This window comes from Macaca thibetana, chromosome 2 (assembly GCF_024542745.1).
Source record: "Macaca thibetana thibetana isolate TM-01 chromosome 2, ASM2454274v1, whole genome shotgun sequence".
NCBI lineage: Eukaryota > Metazoa > Chordata > Mammalia > Primates > Cercopithecidae > Macaca > Macaca thibetana.
Genome location: NC_065579.1, coordinates 173,149,098 through 173,164,902, shown reverse-complemented (window position 1 = coordinate 173,164,902; position 15,805 = coordinate 173,149,098). Strand labels below are relative to the sequence as shown.

The window sequence follows — 15,805 nt, the reverse complement described above, 5'->3', positions numbered from 1 at the left end:
AACAAAGACATTTTTAGCAGCAGGACATTTCAGGGACTCAGAGAATTCCTCCCAGGAATCAGTGCAAAGGCCAGATCTCTCTTTAGGTGAGTTTTATTACATTATTTTTTATTATTATTATTATTAAGACTGAATCTCGCTCTGTCACTCAGGCTGAAGTGGCAGTGACAGCTCATAACTCGCTGTAACCTCAAACTTCTGAGCTCAAGTAATCCTCAGCCTTAGCCTGCAGAAAGTCAAATTCTTTGCTACATAGTGGAGAAGGGAGATTCAACTTAATGAAGCTAGTGGTAATGACTGGCAAAAAGTAAAACAACTTCATGTTTGCGCTTCACCCACTGACAACAACACGTAGTCTTTACCCTTCTTCCTTGTGACCTAACTTGCCTCGCTTGAACCTCGGTCGGCACTGGCCTGAGTGCCTGTGCATTAGTATAGCCTGTGCATTGATATAACCTGCAAACACACCTCCCGCCTGAGAATGGAAAACACCAACTAGTCTAGGCAGAATCAGGCAGGAGTTGGTGCAAAACCCCACGTGATAAAATTCCAACATGACACCCACTCATTTTGATTAACAAACTCTTCTTAAAATATATCAGGAAAGTTAGGATTTTGGTATATGTCATTCAACCTTCTGTCATTAGTTTTATCTTACTATTTTTCATCCTCAAAGCTGGATTAAAACAGTTGTTTGTAGGAAATAGAAACTAAAATATCATGAATCACAGAAGTTTTCTCCAAGCAGGCGAGTCTTTGAAGCCACTTCTGTTGCTGACTTTTCTTACTTACATATATTAGTGTCCAAAGCTCCTGGAATTTCTCAAGAACTACCCAGAAAAAAAATCTTCTCAAGTGATAATCATTTAGTAGTGTCTGCCTGGATCAACACATTGAGGAAGATTCTGAAGCTTTACCTGCGGTCTGCTTGAAAACGTGTGGTAATGCATTAGTAAGGTCAGTCATGGCCACAGGAGAGGATGGTAGCATTAGTACCTTCTAGTTCTCATTCTGATCTAATATTTAACCTCAGGCCCTGACGCTGCTCTTGGGGAAGCTGGGCCACTTGCAAACCCTTAAGTTAAAATCTGTGGTTCTTCATCCTCGCCCACTCACTGGCCAATCCAGCCTTCCCATCTGTTTCTCTCCTGGTGATGTTTTACTCCTAGCGATGCAAAGACTATATACCATCCAGCAAGCACCACTGGCTCTGAGGTCAAGGATAACAATTGCTCCCTCACAGTTGTGCTTTGGGCCAGTTCCTCAGCATGCTCTGAATACCCTGACCCGGAAAGGAGAGGGCAGAAGTAGCACTTAATTTCTCCAGAGCAGTGCTGTGCAAGCATCTCCACCTCTAGTAACCCAGGAGCATCCATTCTTACCTTCAAGGTTCTGACCATATTGCCACCAGCAGCATCATCTGTGTGTTTACTATGTGCCAAACAGTGAGCTAAGTACCTTTAATGCTCACGTCAACTCTATAAGTTACATATTATCATCGGCTCCACTTTAAAGAAAAAAGAAACTAAGGGATAAAAAGATTTTAAAATTTGCCCAAAGTCAAGTGAAGTTTTATGTGGTTCACCTGAGTCCAGAGATTATACTTTAAATATTACGTTATATTGCTCATATCTTGCAAAAAATAGCCATGCACAGTTGTGTTCTGTGTTTAAAAATCATACAGATTACGTATTCTATTCTGCAATAAGTCTGGGTGTGTTTTCATTTAAAAATTATATTACGCCTCATACACTGTAGTAAAGTTGATCCTCCCACAAGAGATGACATGATTATCCTGAGGCTTGATGTTCCCCCTGGGACACAAGTACACTGTGAAAGAAACAGCACCAAGGCATTGGACTTTGCTCTACCTCATGATAAAATCTGTAAACTCAGAAAACTTATGTTATCCTCCATACATCGTTGCTACCTGTGAGACTATCAGCAATGGGCTGGGAGCTTAAAGAGAAAGAATGGCCAGAATACTCTAGGCAAAAAGAAAAGGAAGAATATTTTAGTTTAAATAATAAACATGCGAGTTGAAAACATTTGAAAATTACCCCACTTCTTACTTTTATAGAGAAAACAGAGGACATGATCATTATTCACTAGAAGGAGCTCATTAAATATGGTCCTATATAAATGATCATGAAAGTAATTACTTTTTGAAAAGCCATAGGCTCCATGTTTTCCACAGCCCAAGACCCCAGGGCCTTTGTCCTGTCATCTTTCTTAACATCAGTGACACATGTTTTACATCTAAGTACTTAGAGGTAAAAGTTTTACTTTGTCTCAGATCCTCATAGGCATAAACTTGTAGGCTTAATAGCAACAATGCATTGTGTTGTGGGTTACATATAATAACAGGCATGAAATTACATATAGCATATGTCAGCAGTATATTCTATACTGAGGCCAAATTCCATAAGGTCAATTCTCTGGGGATAGGACTGCACTGTATCTGCCACATGATGTAACACTGAATACTTCCAGTTATGTGTCATCTCCTGAGGAATGTGATATTAATCTTCACTATTTGATGAGTACCCTTCTGAAATGTATATAATTTTTTAAACTTTTATTTTAGATTCAGGGGTGCATGGGTAGGTAAACTTGTGTCAAGTGGGATTGTTGTACAGATTATTTCATCACCCAGGTATTAAGCCTAGTACCTGTTAGTTATTTTCGTTGATCCTCTTGCTACTGCCACCCTCCACCCTCCAAAAGGGCCCATGGTGTTTTGTTCTTCTCTGTGTGTCTGTGTGTTCTCGTTATTTGGCTCCCATTTATAAGTGAGAACATGTGGTATAAAACCACATTTTCTTTATCCAGTTATCATGGATGGGCATTTAGGTTGATTCCTTGCATTTGCTATGCTGAATGGTACTGCAATGAACATACTCATGTATGTGTCTTTGTAATAGAATGATTTATATTCCTTTGGGTATATAAATTAGTCCAACCATTGTGGAAGACAGTGTGGCAATTCCTCAAATGAGATTGCTGGGTCGAATGGTATTTCTGTCTTTAAGTCTTTGAGGAGTTGCCACACCGTCTTCCACAATGGTTGGACTAATTTATATTCTCACCAACAGTGTATAAGCATTCCTTTTTCTCAACAATCTCACCAGCATCTGTTATCTTTTGACTTTTTAATAATAGCCATCTGACTGGTGTGAGATGGTATCTCACTGAGGTTTTGATTTGCATTTCTTTAATGATCAGTGATGTTGAGCTTTTTTTACATGATTACTTGCCACATGCATATCTTCTTTTGAAAAGTGTCTGTCCATGTCCTTTGCCTACTTTTTATGGTGTTTTTTTTCTTGTAAATTTGTCTAAGTTCCTTATAGATGCTTTGTCAGATGTTGTATTAGTCTATTCTCACACTGCTATAAAGAACTACCCAAGATGGGGTAATTTATAAAGAAAAGAGGTTTAATTGACTCACAGTTCTACAGGCTGTATGGGAAGCATGGCTGGGGACGCCTCAGGAAACTTAACGATCATGGCAGAAGGCAAAGAGGAAGGTAACACATCTTACACAGTCAAAGCAGAAGAAAGAGAGTGAAGGGGGAGATAGTACATCAAACAACCAGATCTCGTGAGAACTCTGTCACAAGATGGCACCAAGGGGATGGGGATACTGCTAAACCATGAAACCACTCCCATGATCCAATCCCCTCCCACCAGGCCCCACCTCCAACACTGGGGATTGCAATTCCACATAAACTATAAAAACACCAGGCGTAATTTAAAACTATAAAAAAGCAAGAGTAATTTTAAAAATCCTCATAGAATTTTCAATCTGGAAAGACTCCCAAGTTCAAACTACACCCTGAGCCCCCAGCCCCCATTTACAGATGAGGCCACCTAGAGCTCAAAACATTGAAGAACTTGCCCGAGGACACATTAATACCAACCCGCAGGACCAGGACTGGTACAATAGCTGTTAAAGTCCTCCCAGTCTGAGACTCTTTCTGCTTTCCTATATTTCCCATAATTTAAATATTGACACAGCGTCCGGCAGGGGTTAGCATACTTTTCCCGTAAAGGACAACACAATACATAATTTAGGCTTTTCAGGCCATGTGGTTGCATATGGTCCCAATTAATTCTGCCATTGTAGCATGACAGCAGCCATAGGCAAAACATGAGCTAATGGGTGTGGCTGTGTTGAAATAAAACTTCATTTGTAAAAACAGGTAGCAAACTAGATTTGGCCTGTGGACAGCAGTTTGATGATGCCTGGTCTAGAGAAAAAGAACTTTCTCAGACTTCTCAGACTTACTTTCTCAGACTTCTGATTCACTTTCTTCATGTATTACTCAGGCTATGGCATGAGTACGTGTGGAAGAACAAGGTACATTTTGACCCATCCCCGAAGCTCCTAGAAAAGTTAGAAAACCCTACGCAACCAATATCAAAAATCATTAAAATCACATATATGCACACCCCAGAGAGAGAAAGGGTGAAAGCGTAGGGAGACAGGCTAACAGGTGAACATTCTGGTAGTTAATCTGCTGCCTCTTTTTCTCACTAGCTATTTAATTAATGAGATCAAATCAAGTGGCCAAGCCTTTGTTTACTGGTATCTAGGGTACTCATTAACTACCTATAAATCTCTGCTGCTCTCTGGTGGTAGAAGACATTTCAGAGAAGTTGAATACTGTAGAATTTAGCAACTGAGTTCTCAAAATTTTGGGGGACACTAAAGAACTAAGTGAGTGAGACAGGGTATTTTCAAACTTACTAAACAAAATCATAATTGAATCCCTGAAATATTTCTATGAATGATTTTCCTTCATCACAAATCCTCATTTTTTTTTTCTATCAGGTCCAAGCATCAGTTTTTCTGACACCTGAAGCGTCCATTACTTTTCTTTCTCTAAAGCAGGAGCATCATAATTAATAAACATGGCTCAGAAGAAGCTTTAATTCTTCCAGAACTTTTGGATAAGGCACAAAAAGGTATAGCAGAGAGTCAAAGGAGAATAAGTGCTACCTGGCAGCTAGCTGACAGCAAAGGGGCTTTTAATGCAAATGACAATTTCAACTCGTGCGTGTAGCTGAACATCAACAGATTTTACTTCCCCTAGGTACTGTTTTTTTTTTTTTTTTTCTAGTACCTTAATCACACCAGAGAAGCTGAGAACCCCATCTTCAGTTTTCTTATCGCTGAAAACTGCTTCAGGGATGGGTTGACATTTTATACCAGGAGACTAGTCAGACCACTATTTTCATATTAGTCGGTGTATGACTCCTGGTGACTCAAGCCAAACGTGGGTGGGGAGATTCCAAAAACCAGAGATAAGGAAGAGTAGGAACAAGTGAGCTTGAATCTTTTATGGGCCCAGGGGCTGTGCCTAGCTTACCCACTGTGGTTAATACATTCCAGCTCCTGGAACAGAGACTAATACATTGTAGGGACTAATATGCTTTTACTAAGTGAGTGAGGAAATAATTGAATGAATCATTTGTGTTTATGAGAGTGGTTTATACGCTATATAGCACCCTATAAGTAATCATTGCATTCATACTAGAAGTAGCAAAGAAGTGAATTACAAATCAAGAAATAATGGCAGGAAATAGCACATCTAATATGGAAAGAAGTTCTTTCCAAACCCACAATTTCATGTTTCCTTTCTCAGTATCACAGTATCACAAAACTCAGGGATTAGAAAGGCTTTTAACACTTTCGTTGTCCAAACTTCCACTGATGCTCTTTATTCAGAGTTCCACAATATTCCCACCAAATGGTAGTCACCCACCCTCTGCTCAAACACTTCCGGAGACAGGAAGTCAACGTCTGCAAAGACACTCTGTATTTTGGGTGGGGAAGGGAAGTTGAAGCCATAGGGCAGTGTAGAAACAGGAGATTCCAGAGTCGTGCTGTTCAATAGGTCGCCACTATCCACCTGTGACCACTGAGAACTTGATATGTGGCTAGTCCAGACTGAGGTGTGCTGTGATTTTTGAAAACTTAATACAAAAAAAAAGGATGTAGAATATCATTAATTTCTTATAATGATTACATTGTGAAATCATAATATCTTGTATCCACTACAATAAATATATTGTTAAAATTAACTGCACTTTTTTCTGTTTACCTTTTTAATGTGGTTACTAGAACATTTAAAAGTACATATATGGCTCACATTATATTTCTACTGGATGGCATGGGTCAAGAGAACACATTTTGTCTTTCTTTAAATTCAGCAAAACAAATACAATGTCTTCAGGAGACACTAATATGGAAACTCTGGTCTGCTCTGAGTATGAAAATCAAAATCCCTACTCAATAATTTGAATCCCATCCCCTCTTTTATGGTACTTGTGTCTGTGTCTGTTCTTGGCTGTGAAATGGATAAAATATTTTCTTCTTTTCCCTGTCTCTACAGAGAGTCAGAGACTCATGATGAGCCTCTCATAATGACAGTCTCCTGTTGTCCTGGAAACAGTGTGCAAGGAGAGCTGCCTCAGCTCAGTGAAAGGGAGGATTTTCTAACAGAGCTCTCCAGAGTGAGAATGATCAGCTTGACTCAACCCTACCCCAGTAGGTGAACTCTACATTTTATAATATCTGAAGTGTCATCACAGCTAAAAATAGGAAAGGAAGAAAATGTTCTCAGAAACTCCTGATAACAAAACAATAAATCTTAACTCATCATTATAAAAGTGTACGATTATTTTACCAAACTGCCATAGCTTACATATATAAATCACAAGAAATAATTATTGAGTTGAAAGTGCCTATGATATTTAAGACAAGTGTAATCCTTAAGTAATAGGGTGATAATTCTATTCTTAAAAATCCATTTGAGTATCATTTGACATTGTACCCGTACTTTAAAAGTCTGAGCCTTTTTAACTGGTTTGTTGAACAGGCTTGAGATGGTAGGTAAAACATAAAATTATTTCACTTTACTTATTTTATTCCATGTGATGAATGTGTGCATGACCTGTGAGGATCTCCTACTAGCTTTAGAGAGAAAGCACCCCCGCTTACACATATCCCCCACCACACACACACACACACAAACATACACACACACACAAACATACACACACACACACTCTCACACACACACACACACACACACACAAACAAACATACACACACACAGACACTCACACACACACACATACACACACATACACACACACACACTCTCACACACACACACACACATACACACACACAAACATACACACACACACTCTCACACACACACACATACACACACACAAACATACACACACACAGACACTCACACACACACACACATACACACACACACACACCCCCACACACACAGGCTAATGTCTCAACTCTAAGGATTTCCCCTCCTCCAGTATTCAGACTAAAGAGATTTGGGTTGGGGTGAGAAGAGTCTGTATTGATTTGGGCAGAGTCAGATCTGTCCCCTCTTCACAAGCCCTAGAGGGTTATCTTCTCCAAAGCTGTGTTTTCACAAGCCCTAGAGGCTTATCTGCTTCAAAGCACAACATAATTTGGCAACTGAAGTGTCCAAACTGTCAACTATGAAAAATGGTTTTAGGCAATACTTGAATTGCCATGTGACCCCAACACAGCAAATAACGTAGGAAATGTAAAAAATGCATTTTCTGACATTTACAGCTGTTGAACTTTAAGTTTAGTAACAAAGTGATTACAGGTGATTGCGACTGTCTTTAGAGGCTTTTAAGACCAGAAAAGAAGTCTTATCTATTTGAGCAAAACGTTCCTTTTGACAGCAATAAAACTGAAGAAACTCTCTAAGCTCCTTCCGACTAAAATTTAGGTTGCTAAGTTATTTCATGCAGACTTTCAAAGAGTGAGAATTTTCTTATCTTTAAGAATCTTTTCTTAAGGGTATTTCTTTCTATATTAGGGTGCAGAATTTGATTGGACTGCTGAGATAAGTGCTGTTCTATCAGTTTTAGGTCTAGGCACTCCAGGATACCTAGTTTGATTTCCTAAAGAAAGAGCAAACAATTCATTGTTTTATATGAGTGGGGAAACATAGCAGTGAGGTTTCTCTGCCAGGCACATGACCAAGTTGTCTGACCACATGTAATCACAGTAGAAGTAGAGCATTCTCCTTGTTCTGTTCTATCAGAATTTGGCCCAACATAATTGAATAATTTTTAAAAGTTTGAAATAATGTTGCTCCTTGGTTCTCCAACTTAGCAAGCATCAGAATTATGTGGAAGACATATTAAAACACATAATGTTTGACCCCATCAGCCTAGCTTCTGATGCAGCAGATCTGGGTGACATCTGAGATGTGCACTTTGGGAATGGACCCAGACAATGCTGATGCTGCTGGTCCAGGGACCCCACTTGGAGAACCACGGATCTAGATACAGATAATTATAATGAAGAAGTGCAGAGAGAAACCTGAGCAAGAGCTGTTCTTTGAGAATTCTGATTGAGGACTCCTTTCCAAAAACAGATTTAAACAACTTATTGAGATCATTCTGCAAACTATTAAACCTAAGCATAAAAATATGGTCCAGAAAAATGGGTTTTCCTTGCCTGATTAAATGAATGACTTGCTAATGTGGAGCATAACATTTGATTTAAAATATAGCCATTATGCATGGTGATCATTTCCATCAGGGAAAGCCCTAGAAAAACAAACTGTATTCCTCAAATTTCAGTGTAAAAAACAATTCTCAATCCTTTTGTAGTTTATAAACATAATGATTGGGTTTTCATATGCATGTGTGAAATGTGCTTCCCTCAAACCTTGTTACAGTGTCAGCACATTACCCTGTGCTGACATGAAAATAATAAAGTAAAATAATTATCCTTTCACTTTCAACAAAAAGTGGCTCTTTTTGTTCCCATAATATATATTTTTATGCTTAAGTACCCTTAGCTTCAAGTATGTTTATTTTTCCTTTTTAATAGCTTAGATAATCAATACCAATGCTTCAAGTAACTTTAAAAGAATAATTTTGCAATACTATCAAATACCTAGGATTTATATTTAAAATCTGGTTCACCTTGAAAATCTAATGATCTTCCAAATTATCTAAGTTTCTGCAGTGGTAGTTAGGATAGGACTTGTAACGTTTATAGGACTGGATATTCAAGTTTTTAAATCTTAACTACCACTAAAACATTATACAGGTCCCAAATGAATATTAATATGACTAATGTCATCAAATGAATCTCTAATTAAGGCTTAAGCAATCTTTCTAAAATGGTATTAGGAAGACTTTCTGAATAAGGTGAATTGAGCATGCTCCCAAAAATCCTGCAAATAAGGTATAAATTTAGTTAAGGCAAAAAAAAAAAATTAGGGAGGAAAATAGACCTATGAGCTTTCTTGACAGCAAATTGAAAGTCAAGAATGTGATGTGGCTGCCACTACAAATGAACACTTTCCAGGTAAAGAGATGCCACACCCATTTTATTCAGTGGTAGGCATACCGCTTCTGAAATGCTGTATTGATTCTGCAGACATCTTAGGAGACTCATCAACAAACAGGGGAGGCTTCAGAGATGGCAAGGATGGTAAAGGGTCTGAAAAAACAGGTCTTTTGGGGAACATTTGAAAGAACTTACAGTGAATGACTAGAGAGAGTTGGATGTCGCAGGTGAGGGCCACACAGATACACGAATGATCTCTTGAAATATCTTAAGAGCTGTCAAAAAACAGAAATTTAACTTCCTCTTTTTCTCAGCAAATGGTAGAATAGAAACACATGAGTGTATCAGGAAGGTTAGGAACACAGCTTTGAAATCAGACAGCGGATTTAAGACTTGGTTCCAGCCATTGTTGGGTACGTAAACTTGGCAAACTAGTTGTTCATTAGAAAAAAAGCAATATTAGAAGCACCTCTCCTTAGGTAAGGACTAAATGAGATGACAGATATGATAGACTCAGAACAATGCCTGACAAGTGTTCAGATAACCATTTGCATCAATTAATTTAATAGAGATGCCTGAAAATGCATTGAGCCACTTCTAGAAGGAAATTTAGCAAAGACAAAATTAACATCAGCCAGCGATGCTATGCTAAGAATCCCGGCATTGGGTAAAAGAACTAGGTAACCTGTAAAAACCCTCTCAACTGTGAAGCAATTCTTCACAGTTGTTAACTAGTGCTTAACTCTCCCTCCCCTGTGCTCATAGCACTTTGTTCAACCAGTATTGCAGAATTTATCACACTTTTTCATCAGAAGTTATGAGCATGTGTGTCTCCCACCTAGGTGGTAAGCTCCTCAAGGTCAGACTATGCTTCATCCATCTTTGTTCCCTATGCATCTTGCCCAGTGCCTGGCATACAGCAAGCATTCAATAAACAGTTGTTGAGGAAAGAAGATGCTCAGGGCTCAGGGCTAATGTTGACTCCTGGCTGCTTCTCTATCTGTGTGACAATTCCTCCAGGAAAGGACCTAGCTAATATTCAGTCCAGGAAGCTTTTGAATTCTTGTGGTTATGCTAGAAATATGACTTGGCGGGCATTACTTTTCTAGGTGAATAAACCATTCTAATTGCACAGCGTTGAGTACATTGTGAATTTATGAAGTTTGGACCAATTCCTGATCCCCAACGTGTGAAGACACCGCCTGGCCACAGGCTGTGGCTCTTTCAGTTTATGCACATACTCTCTGCCGTCCTGTTCTCCAGCTGAAGTGGTTCAGTCCACACTCATGGAAATCCTTACGGACACCTTCCTTTTTCCATACTAGAAGTTCCTAAAAGTGGTAAGAGGCTTAAAATTGCACTCCAGCTATTTTACTGAAAATTAAAAAGACACCTGTTTATCTATCAGGAAACTATGCTTGCATGATTACTAACTCTGATTCTTGTAGTGCCTAACTTCTTCTCTGGATAAAACTGAGGCATCTTTCAGATCCCCAGACTTATTGACCTTTAATGTTTGCCCAAGTACTTACCAAAATATTATTGTTCTCTCGGCCAGTCAATAAATACTTGATGAGTAACTAAGAAGTACCCTAATGGCATGACAGCTTCCAAACTTGCCTAAATTATAACCATGGAGGAGCTTATGAACTCAGAGAAAGTGGTTTAACTGACATTCAGTGGAGGAAAAATGTTTTAATACTTTATACACTGAACTAAACCTGTTCTTAAAGAACCAAAACTCCCCAAACTACCTAAAAACTCAGGATGGGAGATGAATAGAAGTAGCAAATGAACTGCCTGTCCTGGCAACCCACAGCATTTTGCCATGTGATTCTAAACAAACTGACAGTGGGTCTGTTCCAACACCACGTGCTCCCCTGTTCTGGAATGTAGTGAAGGGAAAGTCTGAAAGGAAAGCCAATCTTGGCAAAATCTCTTTTGTTCTCTCACATATTCCAAAGATGTGAGGCTCAGGGAGCACTCAAGTCCCCAGACCTGGGCATGACTAAACCTGGCTTTTACAAAATTCAGAACAATTTCCCTTCTGTTTCCAACAGTGAATGCAGCACTGAGAACACAGAACTACCCAAACTGCAAAAACAAGAAAGTACATGTTTTCCATCAGGAACAGCTTCTTCAGCAGTAATCGGTTATTTCTTTCTGATATTCTTAAAGCCCATTCTCTTTCTACTAGCATGTATGAAGTTTTTGATATGAAAAAAAAAAATCTTTTCCTGTGCAACATTCATCCATAAACTTTTTAATTCTTTCTGTCATTTGTTTTCATTTTTTATGTGATTTACATCCTAACTAGTATATTGTCTACCCCCACAGGAGTTCAGATATCTATATATAGTCCATTACCTTTGGCCAGTGATGATCAAAAGGACTTTTATATACTTTTCTGATAATTAACAAAAGAATGGCTGAGGAAATGTAAGACATAATGTAAACACCCTAGTACCTAGTGATTCTTGTTACTATTTATTACTTACTATTGTGATGTATGCAGTGAATTATTTGTAGATTTAATGGTTTTGTACCCAGGGTTCCTCAGTGCAGTGAATTTAGGTTTGGGTTAGTTCACAATAATTTTTGCAAAACTAAGACTTTCTTAGACAATATTGTTAAGGGATTATATTGTATCCAGAGTTCATCAGTCACGGCCACTTGGCTAAACAATATTGACATTTGTAGTGACCTGAGGAAAAGCCTGAACAAACTTTACACCTCCCAGAAATTAAAAGGGAAGGACCTAACATAAATGTTACTCAAAAAGCCAAGTAAAGTGCTTTTCTCAGCAGGGTGATCAGAACACAGGAACTGCAGGATATCTGAAGATCAATTAAGAAACATCATCCCTGTTCCAACTCAACATAGTCATACCAGTGTTCAGCTTACATATGCAAGGAAGTATAAAATTGAAAAGAAAGACAACTTTCAGAGAGGTATGTTCTTTACAGTCACCGAAATGACGTCAAGAATTTTCACAGCCAGCCGCTCATCTGATAGATAGTGACCTTGAATGTGGAGAAGCAGACTGGGCCCAGCATGACACAGAATTTGTAACGGTACTCATAAATGTCCATGAGTAAAATAGAAGTCACTCCAACTGTGGTAAACCCACACTAATAAAGATAACTTTCACAATATTTTTTTCACAAAACCCTGTATATCCAAAATGTTCACATCCCCAGCCATGCTGCAAGATGATAAAGCTATTTCTGTTTACGTGGCCAAAACTGGCTGTGCAATTATGTAATGTGGGTCGTCTGAATGGAGGAGCCTCCTTATAAAGGGTGTTTCCACAACTCCCTTGAGAAGGATCAATTTCATGATAGTAGAATTAGTGCCACTCTGTAGATACTGGTGAGATAATCCAGCTACAGAAACTAATAACAAATTCCCCATGGTATTCTAGAAGGAACTCCAAATATATGAAAGAAGGAAATGGTGTCACTCCATGAGAATCAAACTTTTTCTTCAATCCATTTAATTTTTTTGAAAAGGAACAAAAAAAAAGACATTGAAGCAAAGACTGAACATCAACTGTACACTCAGAGGATCCCACTGGTTCTACTATCAACAAATAACGACGGTAAACAAGACTGAAGGCACGAGGTGTGCTCTGGCGATGTGGCCCTTAGGCAGTAGACATTCTCAATGCACCAAATCTAGATTGTTCTTCTTGGAATCTGCAAAAACTTGATCATGCCCAAGTACATCAACAGATACAGGACACTGTGCATATATATTGAACAAAAATATTTCTAATTCTGTGAACAGCATTCCTAGTTAAGGAATGCTTCACTTGCAAATTCTTATCATCCCTTAAATAAATTTCATTGCTTTATAGACACTTTGCTTTCTAGGATTCCAGATCTGCTCATGATGTCATGAATAGTAATTATAACACAGCATTTGTAGTTTGTGATATAATTTTTCATAAATATTATCTCATTCAATATATGTGAGGTTGGACTTATTATTATTTTTTTAATATAGTAATGGAGTCTTACTCCATCACCAGGTTAAAGTGCAGTGGCATGACCATAACTAACTGCAATCTCAAACGTCTGGGCTCAAGCAATCCTCCTGCCTTAGCCTCCTGAGTAGCTAGAATTACCTGCATGCACCACCACACCTGGATAATTTTCTTTAAATTTTTTTTTGTAGAGACAGGGTCTCATGCTGTTGCCCAGGTTTGTCTTGAAATCCTGGACTGAAGCAGTCCTTTTACCTTGGCCTCCTAAGATGTTGAGATTATAGCATGAGCCACACTTCTAGCCAGGACTTCTTATTATTCCCAATTAAAAGATTAGGACATTGAGGCTCAGAGGAGTAAATTATCTTCCCCAATATGACACAGTCTATGAAGAAACCCAGATTTGGATTCCTATCTTCCCAGAATTTTTTTGCCTTTTTTCTCTACCATATTGTCTCTGACCAATGATGAGATGGATCGAAAAGTTTAAAAAGGAACAAGTTAGAAGCAGTCATACAATGTTCCAAAACACAGGGGAAAGCAAAAGATATATAAAACCATAGCTATGCAACTTGTATTTTCCTTTCACAAAAGGCAGCTACTGCTGAGTCTTCATCACCTATAGGAAAGGCAATCCTTGGCAGGTCTTTGTCTAAAGACAATCTCCAGAATGTCAAGTAATGTTTACTTCAATTTTGAGCTAGCACGTTAGCATAAATATAAATTTCTGTTACTTACCACTGATATTTTATCTAATTATTTTGGATCTGAACTTAACCATAAAATACCAGCTGTCACAGAGCAACATGTTATTACTACTTATATATTATGTCCCATAGAAGAAAGATTTTTACTCAGATTAACAGAGAAGCTTTGGGGGTTACCATGAAAGGCAAGAATTTCCAAAATAATTCTCATATTAAGCCTTAACAGTTTGTTTTATCGTCAAGCTATTATTAGATCTTTTTTCCAAATATAAGCCTTTTTAGTTTCTTTGGTTACTTTGGTTACTACATAGGCTGTCCCTAGAGTCTTTAACTCAGAGCCCATGACGTCCTGCTTACAGTAGAATTGCTTGCTGATGCCACTAACACTGCCATAAATGCAGCCTTTTGTGAAGATTTATGTAAGAAACACCATCCAACTCACCTTTGCAAGCTGATCAAATCACTGGTTGACTTTTTTATATCTTAAGCTGGGTGTAGATGGAGGAGTCTGGAAGAAAAACTGATGGAAAAACTTAAGTTTTTACAAATAGTGAGCATCAACCACCTAACCATAGAGGGTACCTTCCCTCAATGTCCCCAAAGTCCATTGTATCATTCATATGCCCTTGCGTCCTCGTATCTTTGCTCCCACATATTAGTGAGAACGTACGATGTTTGGTTTTACATTCCTGAGTAACTTAACTTAGAGTAACAGTCTCCAATCTCATCCAGGTTGCTACAAATGCCATTAATTCATCCCTTTTTATGGCTGATAATCTCCTTGCTTTTTATATGAGGAACTCAAAATTCGGAGAAGTAACTTGACCAAGATTACTTAGTTATTTTGAGGTTGATCTATGGCTCCACAACTGAAAGTTAAGTCCTAACCACCCTCTTTCCTCAAATAGTGCTTTTTCCACTCTGCCTCACAGCTCTTGCCATTTGTAGTACAAATGTCAGATAGTTTCATGTTAATAAGAGTCCATATTTATCACCATGAACCCTGGACCCCATTTGAATGGAAGGGATTTATGGTCAGGAAATTTATCTGGACTGTCACTATTTTGTATCTCTTCATCACCAAGCAAAGAGCCATTATTAATGAATGGTGCAGAAGATTAAGGACATCCTAGTCTGGATGGTGAAAGCACCCTGGCCATCTAAGTTTTTCAAGATGTCCCTCTATGTTTAGCAACAGGAAGTAGTTCTGTTGACATATTATAAGGCAGTTTTTCAAAAGTTGCCTTAATATCTTCTTTCAGATCTAAGCATGTTTAGCACAAATCAGAATACATTACCTGTTTTGTTTTTGTTTTTGTTTTTCCACATTAAATAAGTTGTCTTTACTTATTTTTAACACAGATTTGGAACTATGGGACCTAACCGAGGTAGCATTATATCATTAACAGAAAGTTTCTGAGTCTGTGTCATCCATCCCATTCTTTAAATTATACCAAACTACTCGTGCAGCATTCAGCCAGAAGCCCATAAAAGCAAGTCACAGGCAATCCTACTTTGTAAACCTGGAATTGCCTTGTTTTGTTCCTAATCTTGTTCTTGCTCCACTCTATCCCAGTTTGGTCCAGTTTCCAGTCCCTGTCTTATCATTTGCATTCTATGACTCACTTGGTCTTTACCGATTCATTTTTGTTGCTCTATCAAACTGTCTTTACTGCTCTTTAAAGTGTCAGCTCCTCCTGGCTCCAAGTGCTTCAACTCGCCTTC

At 38.4% G+C, this 15,805-nt stretch overlaps 1 non-coding gene across 1 annotated transcript; it reads left to right on the top strand.

The window, feature by feature from the left end:
• Positions 1-8,685: 8,685 nt before the first annotated feature.
• On the top strand, positions 8,686-8,791 carry LOC126949542 (small nucleolar RNA U13). The gene has a single exon (XR_007723819.1). It is a non-coding gene; the product is annotated as a small nucleolar RNA U13 (small nucleolar RNA).
• Positions 8,792-15,805: the final 7,014 nt, after the last annotated feature.